Below are 15264 nucleotides of genomic sequence, written 5' to 3'. Positions count from 1 at the left end.
ATTAGATATAAGACGTGGTGATAGAAAAGACACTTTAATTTATTTATAACAATGATGAAGTAATCTTTGAATTCAAGTAGTAAAAATGAGTATTCAATCACACAATAATTAATAAATAGCAATTTAATCTGAAAAAGCAGTTGTTTCTATTACCGACCTATAGACGAGGTGTGTTTCTATTAACGTTTTTTCTGTTTCTATTACCGACCGCTAAGAATATTGCTCTTCAATTGGGTATATTCCAAGAGGCACGGGTTCGATTCCCGCTCAGAGGCTCGGGAACCACTTGATTTTTTGACGTTAAATTTGTTTTGTTTTTAGTTTTAGTTAAATTTGTTTTTTTTTTCAAGTAAATTTTTTTTATTATTAAAAGAGAAAAGGCACGCTTCTCGTAAATAAATAAATAAATCAAGCAAAAATAGTAGAATAATAAATTCCTCTATTATACTTGATTACGCGGTACCCGGTGTTCTAGTGAGTAGTGGGGGTCATTATTTAAACTATATTTGAGTTTTAATAAAATTAAATATTCATTTAATATTTCATTTTTATATTTAATTTGACTATAATTTTCAATTAGTTTTTATTTTAATTGTGTGTAATTGTGTATTTTAATTTAAACTATGGACAATGGACACTGTCTGTATAATTATTTTAAATATTTTTTTTATTATTCAAAAGATCTTAAAAAGTTACATAGTAGTTGTGATAACGCATGATTGGTTTGGTGTCATGACATAAATGTTAGTTATGTACAAAATACAGGCTTATAAGTCTTCGCAGGTGGCGTTATAGTTATGAGGCGGTAATAGAATTAAGTATGAACATTACTTTATTCTATTAGCGACCGTAAAAAAAAACAGTAAGCAGCTAAAATATCTACATTAATGAAGACATGATCAGTGAAGTATCATTTTTATTAGGTTTTATTTTATATCAAATAGGTACTAATTAGAATTTAACAGGTTTTTATAAAATCTATTGTCATACATTATTAGAGATATACTTTAATGTTCATTGCAGTTTTATGCCAAACCTATGACAATTAACGTATGGCGTTAATTGATTTAATTATGTGAAATATTCTTATGAATCGATCAAGACAACAAAATGGAGGCTAAATGCGTAGTTAAAGATACAAATACTAAAATAAAAAACTTTATCAAAATTCTAACAACGCCATGGGTCGTTATTAGGAACCAAATTATGAAAAGTGTTTCTATTACCGCCCTTATTTAAAATTGTATTTAAGCCACAAAAATACAGCGAGAGGGCTATATTGAGGGTTTATTAAGGAAACTAAAGTACGAATTAATATTGTTATGCAAACACATGTTGGTATACTCATTTTAAATGTGTTAAAATCGCTAATTAATAACAAGGTGCACCTTAAGTAGCTGGGAGCGCGTCAGTATGAAAAGTGCGTCCGTTGCGGGCGCGTCCCATTTAATGTCAAATAACTCCGTTTACTGGTTATTTACGAACACAAACTTTAATCGTTTTGATAGTCAATAAACATATCTAGATATTTTTTAGGTAACGTGTTTTCTGGAACCTGTTATTATGTATTTTATGAAAGAAAGAAAAATAGGGCGGTAATAGAATACAAATTTTGGGGGGTCGTTAATAGGCGCACTTACGTTATAATCCATTCAGCAGTTTGCGATAATTTGATTTCTATAAATAAAGGTACGCGTTCACGTGGGCAATATGGGCATAGAGTTGAGTCGCTTTAAGTGCGTTTAGTCGCTTCCGTAAAATAACCACGATGTTATACACCAGTCGTAAAACTACATGCTTTAAATTGCATATTATGTTACAACTACTTAGGATACATACTTAGGCTTGAATCAGCTTCTTAAGCCACTTTCCGAATTGAATTAATAGATGGTTAAAACCATGATTTAATTAAAAAACTTTTAAAAGGAAAGTTACAGAGTGAAGCGATGCGATGAACTCGCCCTCATGGACACACGGCGCAAATTATAGTTGTTAAAATGCTGGTAGAGTGAAATTTGATACATACGACCATTGAATGAAAATGTGTAATGTGACTTATAGTTTCATTTTAGTTATCGAACTCAACACCTGACTTCCTTTAAAAGTGTTAAAATGGAGTTTAGAACAGTGTTCATTGTATTATTTTATACAACAATTGCGTTTTGTCGCAATGTGCCAGACATTCCTCGAGAATCCCAAGACAACATTTTATCTCAAGAAAGTAATGGTGATTTTGGAGGCGAGAGAACCTACGGTGTCATCGACGAGGGCTCCAGTGACTCCTGTGTAAATCATGATAAAGATTGCAAAGTAAAAGGACTAGAAGAGCGTCTTCCACCACAAATGCCGAAGATCACAAGTTTTGAAAACCCAGCAGAACCTGGCACCTGGCTTCAGTCACCATATCAAGTCAATCACTACGCGAATGTTGGAAGTCTCGGAGTCGGTGTGGGAAACTATAACGGCGTGTTATATCCTTATGCACACCCTAACCTATTCGCAGCCTTCAACCCAACTATGGCAGTGTCACGATTGCCTTCTGTTGTACCAAGTGTCACTCGCATTCGGGAGACCATGCCCTATTTTGGACCTTATCTACACGAACTACCGAGAACTAGGTTCACTAGAGAAGATGAGGAAGATGATTTCCTGAAGCAACTAACACACGACGCTATAATGGTTAACGTTCTTCCTACAATGCCAGTGCCAATGGTCCGCTCTTCGTATGCCAGCCAGGTTCCAGTCTTCGCCCCTCCAGCTGTAGCTTTGTATCCTCATAATGCTGCTGGAAGTTGTGGTATACCTCTACTGTTATCGTGTTCTCCAAGAATAAGCAAAGGTGTTCTGGCAGCACATAAAAAGCCAACTGTCATAGGAAAATACAGAGGTGATCATATAAAACCGAAAAAAGAAGACAAAGAGGCAAAATCAAACGACTCTAAAACATCAGGTCTACCTGAAAATGTACAACAATAAATAGAAATAATGATATGAACAATATTAACTAATCGGGTTTGTTCTTCGCGTTCATTATAAGTCGTTGTAAGTAGGTATGTGAATTTAACACAAATAAACTCTATCCATTGTATGTTCTGATATTTTATTTTAGTTTCCCATTCCTTGTTGAATAGGTACTTTGACTCAAATTACATTAAAATCGTTAGTCCCAAAAATATTTATTTTTGTTTTGTAAAACAGACAGTTTTACATAAATAAGTTTATATGAGGCTCATCTGTAGTTCATTTTGTTTTAGCATATAACTAGTTATTTCTTGATTATTTTAAACTCTTGTTTTTAATTTGCACTGGAATTAAGTTCAATGATATTAACTCACCGAGTAGTCTATACATTTTAGTGTTTTGTTTATGGCTATGCCTGGATAATTTATTTTTTAGTAATGTTAATAAGCAGTGGTTCCGGCAAAGTAGAATAGAACCACCTCCACAAAATGTGACAAGTATGTGGACATCTAGTTATCTACCGGATAGGGGTGTATGTTAACAAATATGGTGAATTGGAGAGGGCGAGGAGAGACCTGAAGATGATGGACGTTATAGGTTAATTTAGTCAGTGCCTGAAGTATGGATGCGGACACGAGTGTTTTTAAGACGTCTTACTTCAACAAGACTTCAAATATCCTTCAGATTTGCATACTCTGTCACGTCATAATACAGGGTGACTGGAACTGAACCCGCCATAGCTAATACAATAAATAAATAATAATTTTTTATCGTGGTTTGTACTTTTTGTTAGACTTTTGTGGCTCGTAACTAGCTATTCAATAATTATCTGGATCAGAAATTTATTTTATTTTAATAAACACGTATTCGATATTATTGGTTAAATCACGCGAGAAAAAAACATTGAAGCAGTTTTTAGGTCAAATTTCGGAAAAATCTGAAAAAAGTATAAAAATTGACATATTTTCTAAACTATGGCGGGTTCAGTTCCAATCACCCTGTATATCAATGTCACCCCTCCTGTGCCGCTGCCATACTTCAAGCAGTAACTGAGTTAAGCACTAGAACTAATGAAGTTCACTTTGTTGGCAGATAAAGACACGTGTCCCCCCGGGGAACAGATGGGCTGGAACCTGCAGTGCATAACGCGGCGACGTCACACCATCACCAACAACTCCTATTGGAAGGAGTACAATGACGGATGATATTCAATATTATGTCATCATCATCATCATTTCAGCCATAGGACGTCCACTGCTGAACATAGGCCTCCCCCAATGCTTTCCATGTTGATCGATTGGCAGCGGTCTGCGTCCAGCGCTTCCCTGCTACCTTTACGATGTCGTCGGTCCACCTTGTAGGTGGACGTCCCACGCTGCGTTTTCCGGTACGCGGCCTCCATTCCAGAACCTTTCTGCCCCATCGGCCGTCAGTTCTGCGTACTAAGTATGTGCCCTGCCCATTGCCACTTCAGCCAATATTATGTACTTATGATCAAATACACGTTTAAGTCTTTAGGCCTTTATGAGTTTTTATTGCAGTAAGTAAATAAAAAACATAACCTTCTTTCTGGCGCAGTCGGGTAATAAACACAGTCTTATGGTTTGAGGTCAAGGTTAATGCAACATTAATCAGTGCATATGACGAACTTACTGCCACAAAGCATTCTCTGCCAGCTTTAGTTGTTTATTTGTAACTACTCAAGTAGGTACAAGGGGGTTGGAGTGTGAATTACATCATTTGTAATCAAAGATAGGCTTTCTCAAATCAGTTATTGTTCTGCAAGAACAGTTCGGTCTTAGCGTTTTCACTTTTCAGTATGTTACAAAAATTATCAGTGTTTACTGGCCCGGACTATAATATTGCGGAAGATGGTGTAATTCACAAAAATGATGCCACTAAATCCCAAATCCTGTGTTTTGTTATTACTATGTTCACACAAATTATCTGCAGAGAGTTATTTTATGACTAGATTTGATAAACCGACTCATAAAATTGCGTTGTAGCGATTCTTGCAAAATAGTTATCAGTTTTGATTTATTTTCTCTGAAATTGTGCAATCGGTGATAAAAGGATGACATCTTAATACTTAATAATAAATAATGCGTTACCATGCAGATCGATAACATAAAATATCTACCAGCTGCAAATTAAACATTCGTCATTAGCATTGTTTTGTTTCCTAGTGTATTGTTTTTCCTTCGGAAGATAAAATAACAAGAGAAACCCGATCACACTGTAGGTAACATTTTTGTCCCTTGGAACTCTATCCTATGAAATAGTCAATTTAGTAATCAATTTATTCCAGTAATTAAATTACTCTTTAATTCAGTTTCCTTTTTTTCTTTGATATACGAGTTAAAGGTGCTCCTTCACCGGGAGCATTTGCGTGTAACGTAATGTTGGAGCATTATCTACTTAGGGGAGACCGGGGCAAGATGAAGTTCGGGGCAGGACGGGAAATAAGCTTTTGTGCGTGAATAGTAATCGTGTTCGGATCAGCAATGGCTCCATTTGCTCGAACTTTACACCGCGCAAGTGCGTCCAAGCAGAGCGAAGGTGTTGGAACTCGTGTTTACGTTGTATAGGACAAAAACTGATTTTGCAAGTATTCTTATCCGATTTTTGGTTTAAAAACTGATGTGCAATCCTGTAAGTACTTAAGTTAATATAATGTTTTAATCCTAAGCTTATTGTATAGTATAACACTTTAAATTCAGACTATATTTTTGCGCCGGCAACGTATGAGATTATAATTGCTTCAACTTATTTGAATAAATGTGGATCGGGGCACAAATGGTCGGGGCATAATGGGATACTATATTTTACTATGCCTTCTGTGTACCGATAGAATATAATATTGTAGTGACTTCTACACTAGCAAGATTTAAATAAGTTTGTTTCTCTTTTGATTTTTTTTTCTTTATTTGGTAATTTTGTTTCGTAATATTTAAGCTAACACATCGTGTTTCTTTTTGTTGAAAGTTATTAACACTACTTAAATAAGTAGCATGTGAAATAATTTAAACAGTTTATGAAAATATGTAATTTATTCATCTGCAATGTGTGCCATGGTTCGGCACACATTTCCTGTGCCGATGTAGATGAAAGATTCCTGACTCCTTTTGCCCCGTAACATTTCCCATCTTACCCCAGCCATGGGGCAAGACGGGAAATTCGCCTCATTAACGTTAATCATTATTTGACAAAAAATGACTGTGATTTTGCATGCTAAAATGATAAATTATATGAGACTAATGTATAAGTGTGCAACGGGGCGTCTAAGCTAGCTCAGTCTGACACCCCGCTGTTTAGTACTAAGTCCCAGTTCGCCTTCTGCGATGAGGGATGTGTACCTATCCAGGATGCCTACAGGGATATTTGACCAAGGAAACGCACAATCAATAACACAATGGCACTTTATAATCTAGGTTCCACAATAGTTCACTTATTCTAGTTTCACTGACTCTAAATCGCTATCGTTTAATAATGAGCAAGTTTACAAGTACTTTACAAGTTATATCACAAAATTCACTAATTACAACAAGAGGAATAACGACGCGCCCGGTTCGCGTCCCGTTAGCTAGCTTTCGTATCCGCGAGAGGGGCGGCGCCCTGTGCGAGGTTTATCGAGTGTTAGTCTGGATACTTATAACTAGGGGGGTAGGATGTGGTCCGATTAGCTCGAGCCAGAGACCGAAGCCTCAATAGTGAGCGCGACCACTGGGGAAAGGCGTTGGACCTACGGGGCGAGGGGGTGTGAAGTTCAGGAAGGGTGGCAGCAGGATTGCTACCGCAGGTTCGGGATGAGTATCTCATGCACTACTCGGTAAGGACGAGAACCGGTTGGCTATCAACGATAGAACGTCTCGACACGACGCTTTATGGCAAGCCGCGGATTAATGACGAGGTATCGGATCAAGCCAGAGTCGAACAGTTAGGGTTAGTAAGGAACAATGTGGATAGCTATTCGCTAGGGACTCTTTTGCAATGCAGCCGAGGGAATGATAGACGCGCGCGCGAACGTCTGGCTGTTACAATGGCTCCCGAGCGAATGCTAGGCGCCCGCGGTCGCCGCCGTCTCTTATATTAGCTCGGTCCGTGCGGCGTGCGGCCGCGCAGCCGTAGGGTTGTCAAAATCTCCGTGCACGGTGCTAGGGCTGTCGATGCGTCGCGGGGCGCGTCACATCCTCCCTTGTTTTGGAGATTTTTACCTGGAAAAATCACAAGTCTGGTACATAAAGGTTCTACATGAACAACTATAATTCATGTTAATAATAAGTTATTTTTGGGTAACTTCATAACGAGTATAAATTAACATGTAAAACATGACTGAACTTGTGCTTGATCATTAGCCCAATAATAACTCCTTATTTAAAACATGACAGTACATTTATTTACTTATAACCATATTAGCTAACTTGGTCTTGGAACAATGTTATTAAGATACCCTTAATTTTTTTTGCTTACAATGAACTAATTCAACGCTAATTTTAGCTAACTTAGTTTTGAAACAATGTTATTAAGATACCTTTAATTTTTTTTTGCTTACAATGAACTAATTAACCGCTGATTTTAGTTAACTTAGTTTTGAAACAATGTTATTAAAATACCTTCAATTTTTTTTGCTTACAATGAACTAATTAAACGCTAATTTTAGTTAACTTAGTTTTGAAACAATGTTATAAGATAATTGTTATTAAGACCTTTGACCTTTTGTTTACAATTTACCAATGAACTAATTAAACGAGTCTGTTGTTTACTTTGTTATTACGAGTATTCAATTATTACTTGAAATATTTATTTAATACAGTAATAGTATGCATGGTACTTGTTATTATTATTTCTAGTTTAAATTATTTAAATTAGTATGCTCAGAATAGGCATCTGATTAATGTTAATAATTTCTACAATTATTAAAAGTTATACAAGACAATGGTAGTTAAGGGGTTAAGTTTTAATTACAATAATATTATATCTTAACGTAAATGGAATGCAGCCTGGCGCGGCGCGCAAACATTAGGCAGGTAAAATCTAGTTATGAATCATCTAGCGAGCGAGTGCCGGCCGTGGCGAATAGAAAAAATACGTTTCACTGATAATATGCAAATGAGCTCGCTCGGTGAATCGTTCTTAGAATGTTTGTTTACTATTTAAAATTTGTCGAGAAACTGGTAGTACTATTGGCGCGTAACAAACCGGTTTGTTATTTATGTGATTTTAGGTTGCGAGTTACGAGTAAATAACAATGAGGTTTGCGTCAACAGTTATTTAACGAGATTAAACAGAACAATTGAACGATTTAAATTATACAGGGTTATTATCTAATGATAATTAATACTTATAGGTTATTGATATGTGCTACTTAACGAGATTAAATTCAAGAACTGAATGATCTAGGTTATACAGGGTTGCTTTGTAATGTTAATTAGTACTTATAGGTTATTGATATGTGATATTTAACGAGATTAAATTCAAGAACTGAATGATCTAGATTATACAGGGTTGTTATGTAATGTTAATTAATACTTTTACATTATTGACTTGTTTTTAAATACTGAGAAAGTTATTCGAACGAGAACTGACTAGACAATTAGGTACTATGCTTTGTATCTATCTATTAGAAACCTAACTTAGGTATAAAGTTGAGCTACGAGTAATTAACGTTACTGGCCTTGTTCAGCTGGTTCTGGATTTGGCCGCGCCTCTTCTTTCTCCCCGGCCGCCTCCTGGTCTGGTCCTCAGCTCGGGTCGGCTCCTCTCCAGGGCCGGACTCGCGCCAGTCCAGGTCTTGTGGGTGGTCGATGGTGTCGACCTCGAGGATTTCGGTCCAGTCTGTGGACCGTTTTGATGATCTGGGTAGTCGTCTACTCGGGTCTGTAGACGCTGCGCTCCAGGGTTTGCGTGCGTTGTTAACTTGGCAGGTTTTGCAGTTCTTGACGTACGTTGACACATCTCTGTACATACCGGGCCAATAATATCTCTGTGATATTTTGTTCAGTGTTTTTGCTGTTCCCAGATGGCCTGCGGTTGGTGTATCGTGGTTTTCTTTCAGGATTTGGTTTTTTTCATTGTTGTTTATGCATAATTTCCAGTCTGATGATGTCTCTGTTCTTGGTCCGTATGCGTGATTTATTATTTTCTTGTATAATCTGTTGTTTGACATTTTATAGTCCTTGTTTCCGGTTTTTTGTATTTCTTGAATTTTCTTTTGGATCCAGTCTTCTTTTGTTTCTTGTTTTAAGCGTGTTACGTGTTTATTTATTACCTCTTGACTTTTAGGGTTCCGTGAATATTCTTTTTTCTTGATTGGTTTTTCGTGTGCGAGTTTGATCTTTTGTTTTTTCTTACTTGTCGGTGTTTCGGCCATTTCGTATGTAGGTACGATGTTGGCTTCTGTAGTTTTTCTTGACGTTGTTCCCACTTGTTCCGCTTGTTTGATACTATCTTTAGGCCATTCTATTTTGGCTCCTATTCTGTTCAATATGTCCATGCCGATCAGTATAGTCGTGATTTGTGGATGATATAACACTTGGTGGTCGATTGTTTTTCCCTTTATATTTATTTGCAAGTCTAGTTCTTCTTTTATTCGAGTTGTATGCCCATCTGTCATGCTAGCTGTTATGATTACTGTTTTCGGTTTCAGGTTTCTTTTTACGAATTTCTTGTATACTTGGTCGTTGATGTATGATCTTGTGGCGCCGGTGTCTACGAGTGCTTGATATTTTTCGCCTAGTATCGATACATCTACGAATGGACGGTTATCTTTAATTTGCGGACTTGTGTTCATTGTCATGGCCTGTGTGTACTCACTTGTTTTCTTACAACACTGTTTACTCATTTTGCCGATCTTGCCACAACCGTTACAAAATAGTACCTTTTTGCTTCTGCAGTCTTTCATCGAGTGTCCGTGTTTTCCACAGCTCCAGCAGCAAGTATTTGTGTTGTAATTGTGTATGTATGAAGCCGTCTCCTTGTGTCCTTGACTTGTGCTTGTTTCGTGGTGATCATTTCGTGGTTCTCGTTCTGTGAAGCTAGTTTGACGTTCTGCTGTGACATTTTCATAGTCGTTTGCCAGTTGTATTAATTTGCTTATCGAGTCGACTTCTGATTTCTTGATATAAAACTTGTATTTTGCGTTCATGTTTTCGTAGATTCTATTTAGTTCTTCCTCTTTTGACATTTTTGCGTATCTGCGCATGAGTGTTTGAATTTCAATCAGGTAGTCTGTGAATTTTTGGCGGTAATGTTGCCTATAGTTCACTATTTTAGCTAACAGGTCACTGTCACGGCTCACAAATGTCAACGTGAAGAGTTCTATGAATTCGTTCCATGTAGTGAACGAGTTTTTGTTATTTCTATACCACAGTACGGCCTTTCCTTTCAGGAATCTGGGAAGCACTTTGAGCACTTTATCTGGCTTGACCTCGCCCGATGACATGAGTTCGTCCAGTTGCTCTAGGAACTCCACTGGGTCGTTGTATGTGTCAAAACTTAGGTTCCATCTGGCCGTTATGCTTTCAGTCTGATCTACGGTGTACGACATGTTTGGTTCTTGCTGCATCTCTGTGTCTTCAAAATCGGTTTCTGACTCACTGTTAGACTGTTCTTCGGAGGATTTACTGGCGGACTGGACGGGTTGACGGGGCTGCTTGGTTCTGAGTACTTCTGTGAGGTTCTGTCTCAGTTCTTGTACGGTTCTGTTCTCCGTTTTTATGTTTCTTCTTTTGCACTCGTTCTCAAGTTCTGTCTTCTTCAGTTTGTATATCCAAGATGTCGGTTCTGACATGTGTGATTATCAATTTGGTGCGAAGTTTTGCTTTCCTTGTGGTCTTTCGCTTCTCTAGTGATCTGGTGATCCCTGTAGGTTCCGTGGGTTATTTAGTTGGGCGCCATTGCAACGGGGCGTCTAAGCTAGCTCAGTCTGACACCCCGCTGTTTAGTACTAAGTCCCAGTTCGCCTTCTGCGATGAGGGATGTGTACCTATCCAGGATGCCTACAGGGATATTTGACCAAGGAAACGCACAATCAATAACACAATGGCACTTTATAATCTAGGTTCCACAATAGTTCACTTATTCTAGTTTCACTGACTCTAAATCGCTATCGTTTAATAATGAGCAAGTTTACAAGTACTTTACAAGTTATATCACAAAATTCACTAATTACAACAAGAGGAATAACGACGCGCCCGGTTCGCGTCCCGTTAGCTAGCTTTCGTATCCGCGAGAGGGGCGGCGCCCTGTGCGAGGTTTATCGAGTGTTAGTCTGGATACTTATAACTAGGGGGGTAGGATGTGGTCCGATTAGCTCGAGCCAGAGACCGAAGCCTCAATAGTGAGCGCGACCACTGGGGAAAGGCGTTGGACCTACGGGGCGAGGGGGTGTGAAGTTCAGGAAGGGTGGCAGCAGGATTGCTACCGCAGGTTCGGGATGAGTATCTCATGCACTACTCGGTAAGGACGAGAACCGGTTGGCTATCAACGATAGAACGTCTCGACACGACGCTTTATGGCAAGCCGCGGATTAATGACGAGGTATCGGATCAAGCCAGAGTCGAACAGTTAGGGTTAGTAAGGAACAATGTGGATAGCTATTCGCTAGGGACTCTTTTGCAATGCAGCCGAGGGAATGATAGACGCGCGCGCGAACGTCTGGCTGTTACAATGGCTCCCGAGCGAATGCTAGGCGCCCGCGGTCGCCGCCGTCTCTTATATTAGCTCGGTCCGTGCGGCGTGCGGCCGCGCAGCCGTAGGGTTGTCAAAATCTCCGTGCACGGTGCTAGGGCTGTCGATGCGTCGCGGGGCGCGTCACAAGTGTTACTTGTTTAGTGAAAGAATTTAATTACAGAGCTTAATTTTCATTTTACATCGAGTTTTATCTTAGCTATCTCATCTTGCCCCGGTCTCCCCTACCTATATCAGTGAGGGAGGAAAATAAACAATTACATCGCGCACCTTGTAATGATACAATGTGTATTTATCAACACGTAAATACTCGAAAATTTATTATAGATATTACAATTATTGCGAATGCTTACACGCGAATGCTCGTCACTCAGGTAGATAGTGTAATGTAATGATCAAAGTCTAATTTATACCTAATATTATACAGGTTAATGCTCCCGGTGAAGGAGCATGTTAAGATTTTTCGCTATAAAAATATTATTGTACTAAAAATGACTTCCTGTTCATTTTTTTATGCAATAAGTAGAAGAACCTCTTACTAGAACGCCAGTGACGATCCCAACTACTTTTCCTGGAACAAGAGTAACCTACTTTGTCATATCGAAAATGCGCCCATAAATATTGTTGACCTTACGTTACTTTCGTAAGTTTGACGTTCAAGGGAAAATAAAGCTGCGATTCATAAATTCGTCCGTTGTGTAAAAAAGATCCCGCGCGAGCTTCAAGTCCCTCCAAACAAACAACAGCCAGCCTGTTTGGCACCACGGCAATGACGCGAACGTTACACGGCCTGAGATAACAAACGGCATTTATAAGTGCTAAAGGGGACGCAGGAGCTTCATAAATCATTTCAACATCATTGGTGCCACTTCATTGGGTACTTCGGAAGTTCGTTGGACCTTTTACTTAGTTGAGAAAAAAACAAAGAATACAAAAACAACAAAAATGTTGGACAAGACATCTATCATTGCTCTGATTCTATCTCTGGGAGTGATTGTGCGAACCATGCATATACACCCGCATCATATTATAGAAAGAAGTTACGAGGAAAATAATGAAAGACACTCCAAAAGTGAAGAAGACCATGAAGAAAAGATCCATGGATTGTCAATTGTGAGTACCTACTGAGATGGATAACATTAATAGAACAGCTTTTTACCATTGTATATGAAGTTATCCTAAAAAATATCACCAGTCATCATGTCAGACATGATTTCAAGCAACTGATGGGAATGGGATGCCATGCCCATAGGCCATAGGCATTTACCTTGATTTGCTTACGATCTATGATAATATTATGGTATTGTAACAAAACTATTTTATGTTGTTCTAAAATAAATAATAAACCACAATATCTTCAACTAATTTCATAATTCTAAAGCCTGTTTTCATGTCCTTGTATGAGCTACGCTACGAAATGCTGTAAGTAATTCAACGTTAAATTATTTTCGTTTTCAGGACATGATCCAACACATCAGGCCTCAAGGGTTGGTGCCAATCAACAATGACTACTTCTTCAATAGGTACCATTTGAAGTGTGAAGACGGCTATGAGAGGGACATCCTTGGTGTATGTAGGAAAGTTTGGTGATTCTTTCTCATAATAAAATACTATCTATCCTAGAATTAATAAATGCAGTTTTATTTACTAAGCAATGTACAGGGTTTTTTTTAAATAAGACGCAAATGCCCGTTTTCACCATCAATCCCTAATCTTTAAGTGACCCCTATGAAAACATAATTCCTGTTATGTGTTACCATAGGAGTCACTTAAAATAAGGGATTGATGGTGAAAACGTGCATAAGACTAAGGGCCCTGAAAATGCTTTTTGTTTACCCAAAGTTTTTTTAAGTAGGGGAGAGCGGGGCTGAAAGTGCCGATTTTCACAAATCCTTAAATGATTCGGAAAAAACAAGTGCTATGTCTGAGAGTAGTGGTACATCCTAAAGCAAATTTAATATATTTTACGAATATATTGCGCATTTTAAATAGTTTTTTAAGAAAAAGTGATTTTTTTACTCAGCGACGGCAAGGCACTTCCAGCCCCACTTTGGGGCAAGATGTGCCGAGGCTGAGGTCGGTTGTTCCGTTGATAATGCTAGGTGTTTTACATGAATGTAAACTAATTTAGAGTTTAAAAGACATCAGTTTAACAATAACTTATTTATTCATTATACTTTTTATAATAAATTGACAGTTTTTATAATACTAATTACTAAAATTATTTAAAAAACAAATTACCTGTACTTATGTCATTATTTTAAACATATGTCACAGCCACTTTTTTTCCGAAACTATAAAAGTTATATTGTTGAAACTTGGTATGTAGATGTATTCTGTGTAGTGCATTAAGATTTTTACAGAAAAATAGAAAAAAAGCAATAAATTTTGGGGGTCCCCATACATAGAACTGAAACTCAATTTATTTTTCATCAAACCCATACACGTCGTGTATCTATGGATAGGTCTTTAAAAATGATGTTGAGTAGAAATATCATTTTTTTCTATACGGAATAGTTTTCGCGAGAGACGCTTCCAAAGTGTTAAAAAAAGATCCTGAGATGTGATCATCATCAGATCCTTTGAGTTTTTCACTTGTATGTCCTTATTCTGTCAAAGACAACAAATGCTGTTCAAAGTAAGTGCTCGCGTAAATATAAACAATATTAAAATAATAAAGGTTGCTTAAGGATTGGTTGTGCTGCGGCACAAACAGCCCCACATGAACGGCACAATTTACCCCGTTTATGAGAGTGTGATATTTAGCCTCACATATAAAAATCACTATGTTCAAAGCATTAAAATTACACGGCATAACAAACTAGGATAAATAACAAACATTTTAATAAAACTTTCACATTAAAAGCACGAAAAATGTTAGCTTGAGACCAAAAAGTATCCAAACGAAAATATTTACTTTGGTGGCGCTGGAGGACCCTTACATGCACTGCCACATGGTCCAAGTACGACATTTTGAGTAGCAAACACGCTTCGTCATGGATTTTCAAGAAAATATTCGCGTAATATTGTAAAGATTGCGCAAACGCATGATGCCTAATACGTGTCGCGGTTCGTATTAGCTATGTTTTGATTTTCCTTGTTTGATATTACTAATTTAACTTTGGTCGGCCGTTTGGTGTAGTGGTTCAGAACGGACTACTATGCCGAGAGGTCCCGGGTTCGATTCCCGGCCGGGCAGAAATTGAAATGATGAATTTTAATTTCTGTGACGGGTCTGGGTGTGACTATGTATAATATTTATGTATTTAAAAAAAAAAATATATATATATATATAAGTAGTATATCCGTTAAGCTAGCACCCATAACACAAGCATTAAGTTGCTTACTTTGGGGCTAGCTGGCGCTGTGTGAAATTGTCCAAAGATTTATTTATTTATTTATTTATTTATTTATTTAACTGTGCATAAAATATTTGGTTATCTACTTAGAATAAACTTAAAACTCTAGAAGATGTTCAGACGTCAGTACATTTTTTTATGCATGACAATGCAGGTATTTTAAACGCAATTGCACCTGGTGTTAAGTGAGATGCAGTCTAGGATGGTACATATCTAGAATGCCCAATTTTTTCCCTCTTAAAACTGCATCAGATGT

At 37.7% G+C, this 15264-nt stretch overlaps 1 protein-coding gene and 1 long non-coding RNA gene across 2 annotated transcripts in view; both read left to right on the top strand.

Annotated features, from left to right (window-relative positions):
* The window catches only part of LOC135071956 (DNA-directed RNA polymerase II subunit RPB11), a 212472-nt gene that overhangs the window by 77212 nt on the left and 119996 nt on the right, over positions 1-15264 (top strand). The gene's annotated exons all lie outside the window — the stretch shown is intronic.
* On the top strand, positions 5127-13480 carry LOC135072271 (uncharacterized). The gene is made up of 3 exons (XR_010257390.1): positions 5127-5199; positions 12173-12762; positions 13108-13480. It is a non-coding gene; the product is annotated as an uncharacterized LOC135072271 (long non-coding RNA).

Source organism: Ostrinia nubilalis, chromosome 5 (genome assembly GCF_963855985.1).
Source record: "Ostrinia nubilalis chromosome 5, ilOstNubi1.1, whole genome shotgun sequence".
In the NCBI taxonomy this organism is placed as follows: domain Eukaryota; kingdom Metazoa; phylum Arthropoda; class Insecta; order Lepidoptera; family Crambidae; genus Ostrinia; species Ostrinia nubilalis.
This window is presented reverse-complemented; position numbering and strand designations above follow the sequence as displayed.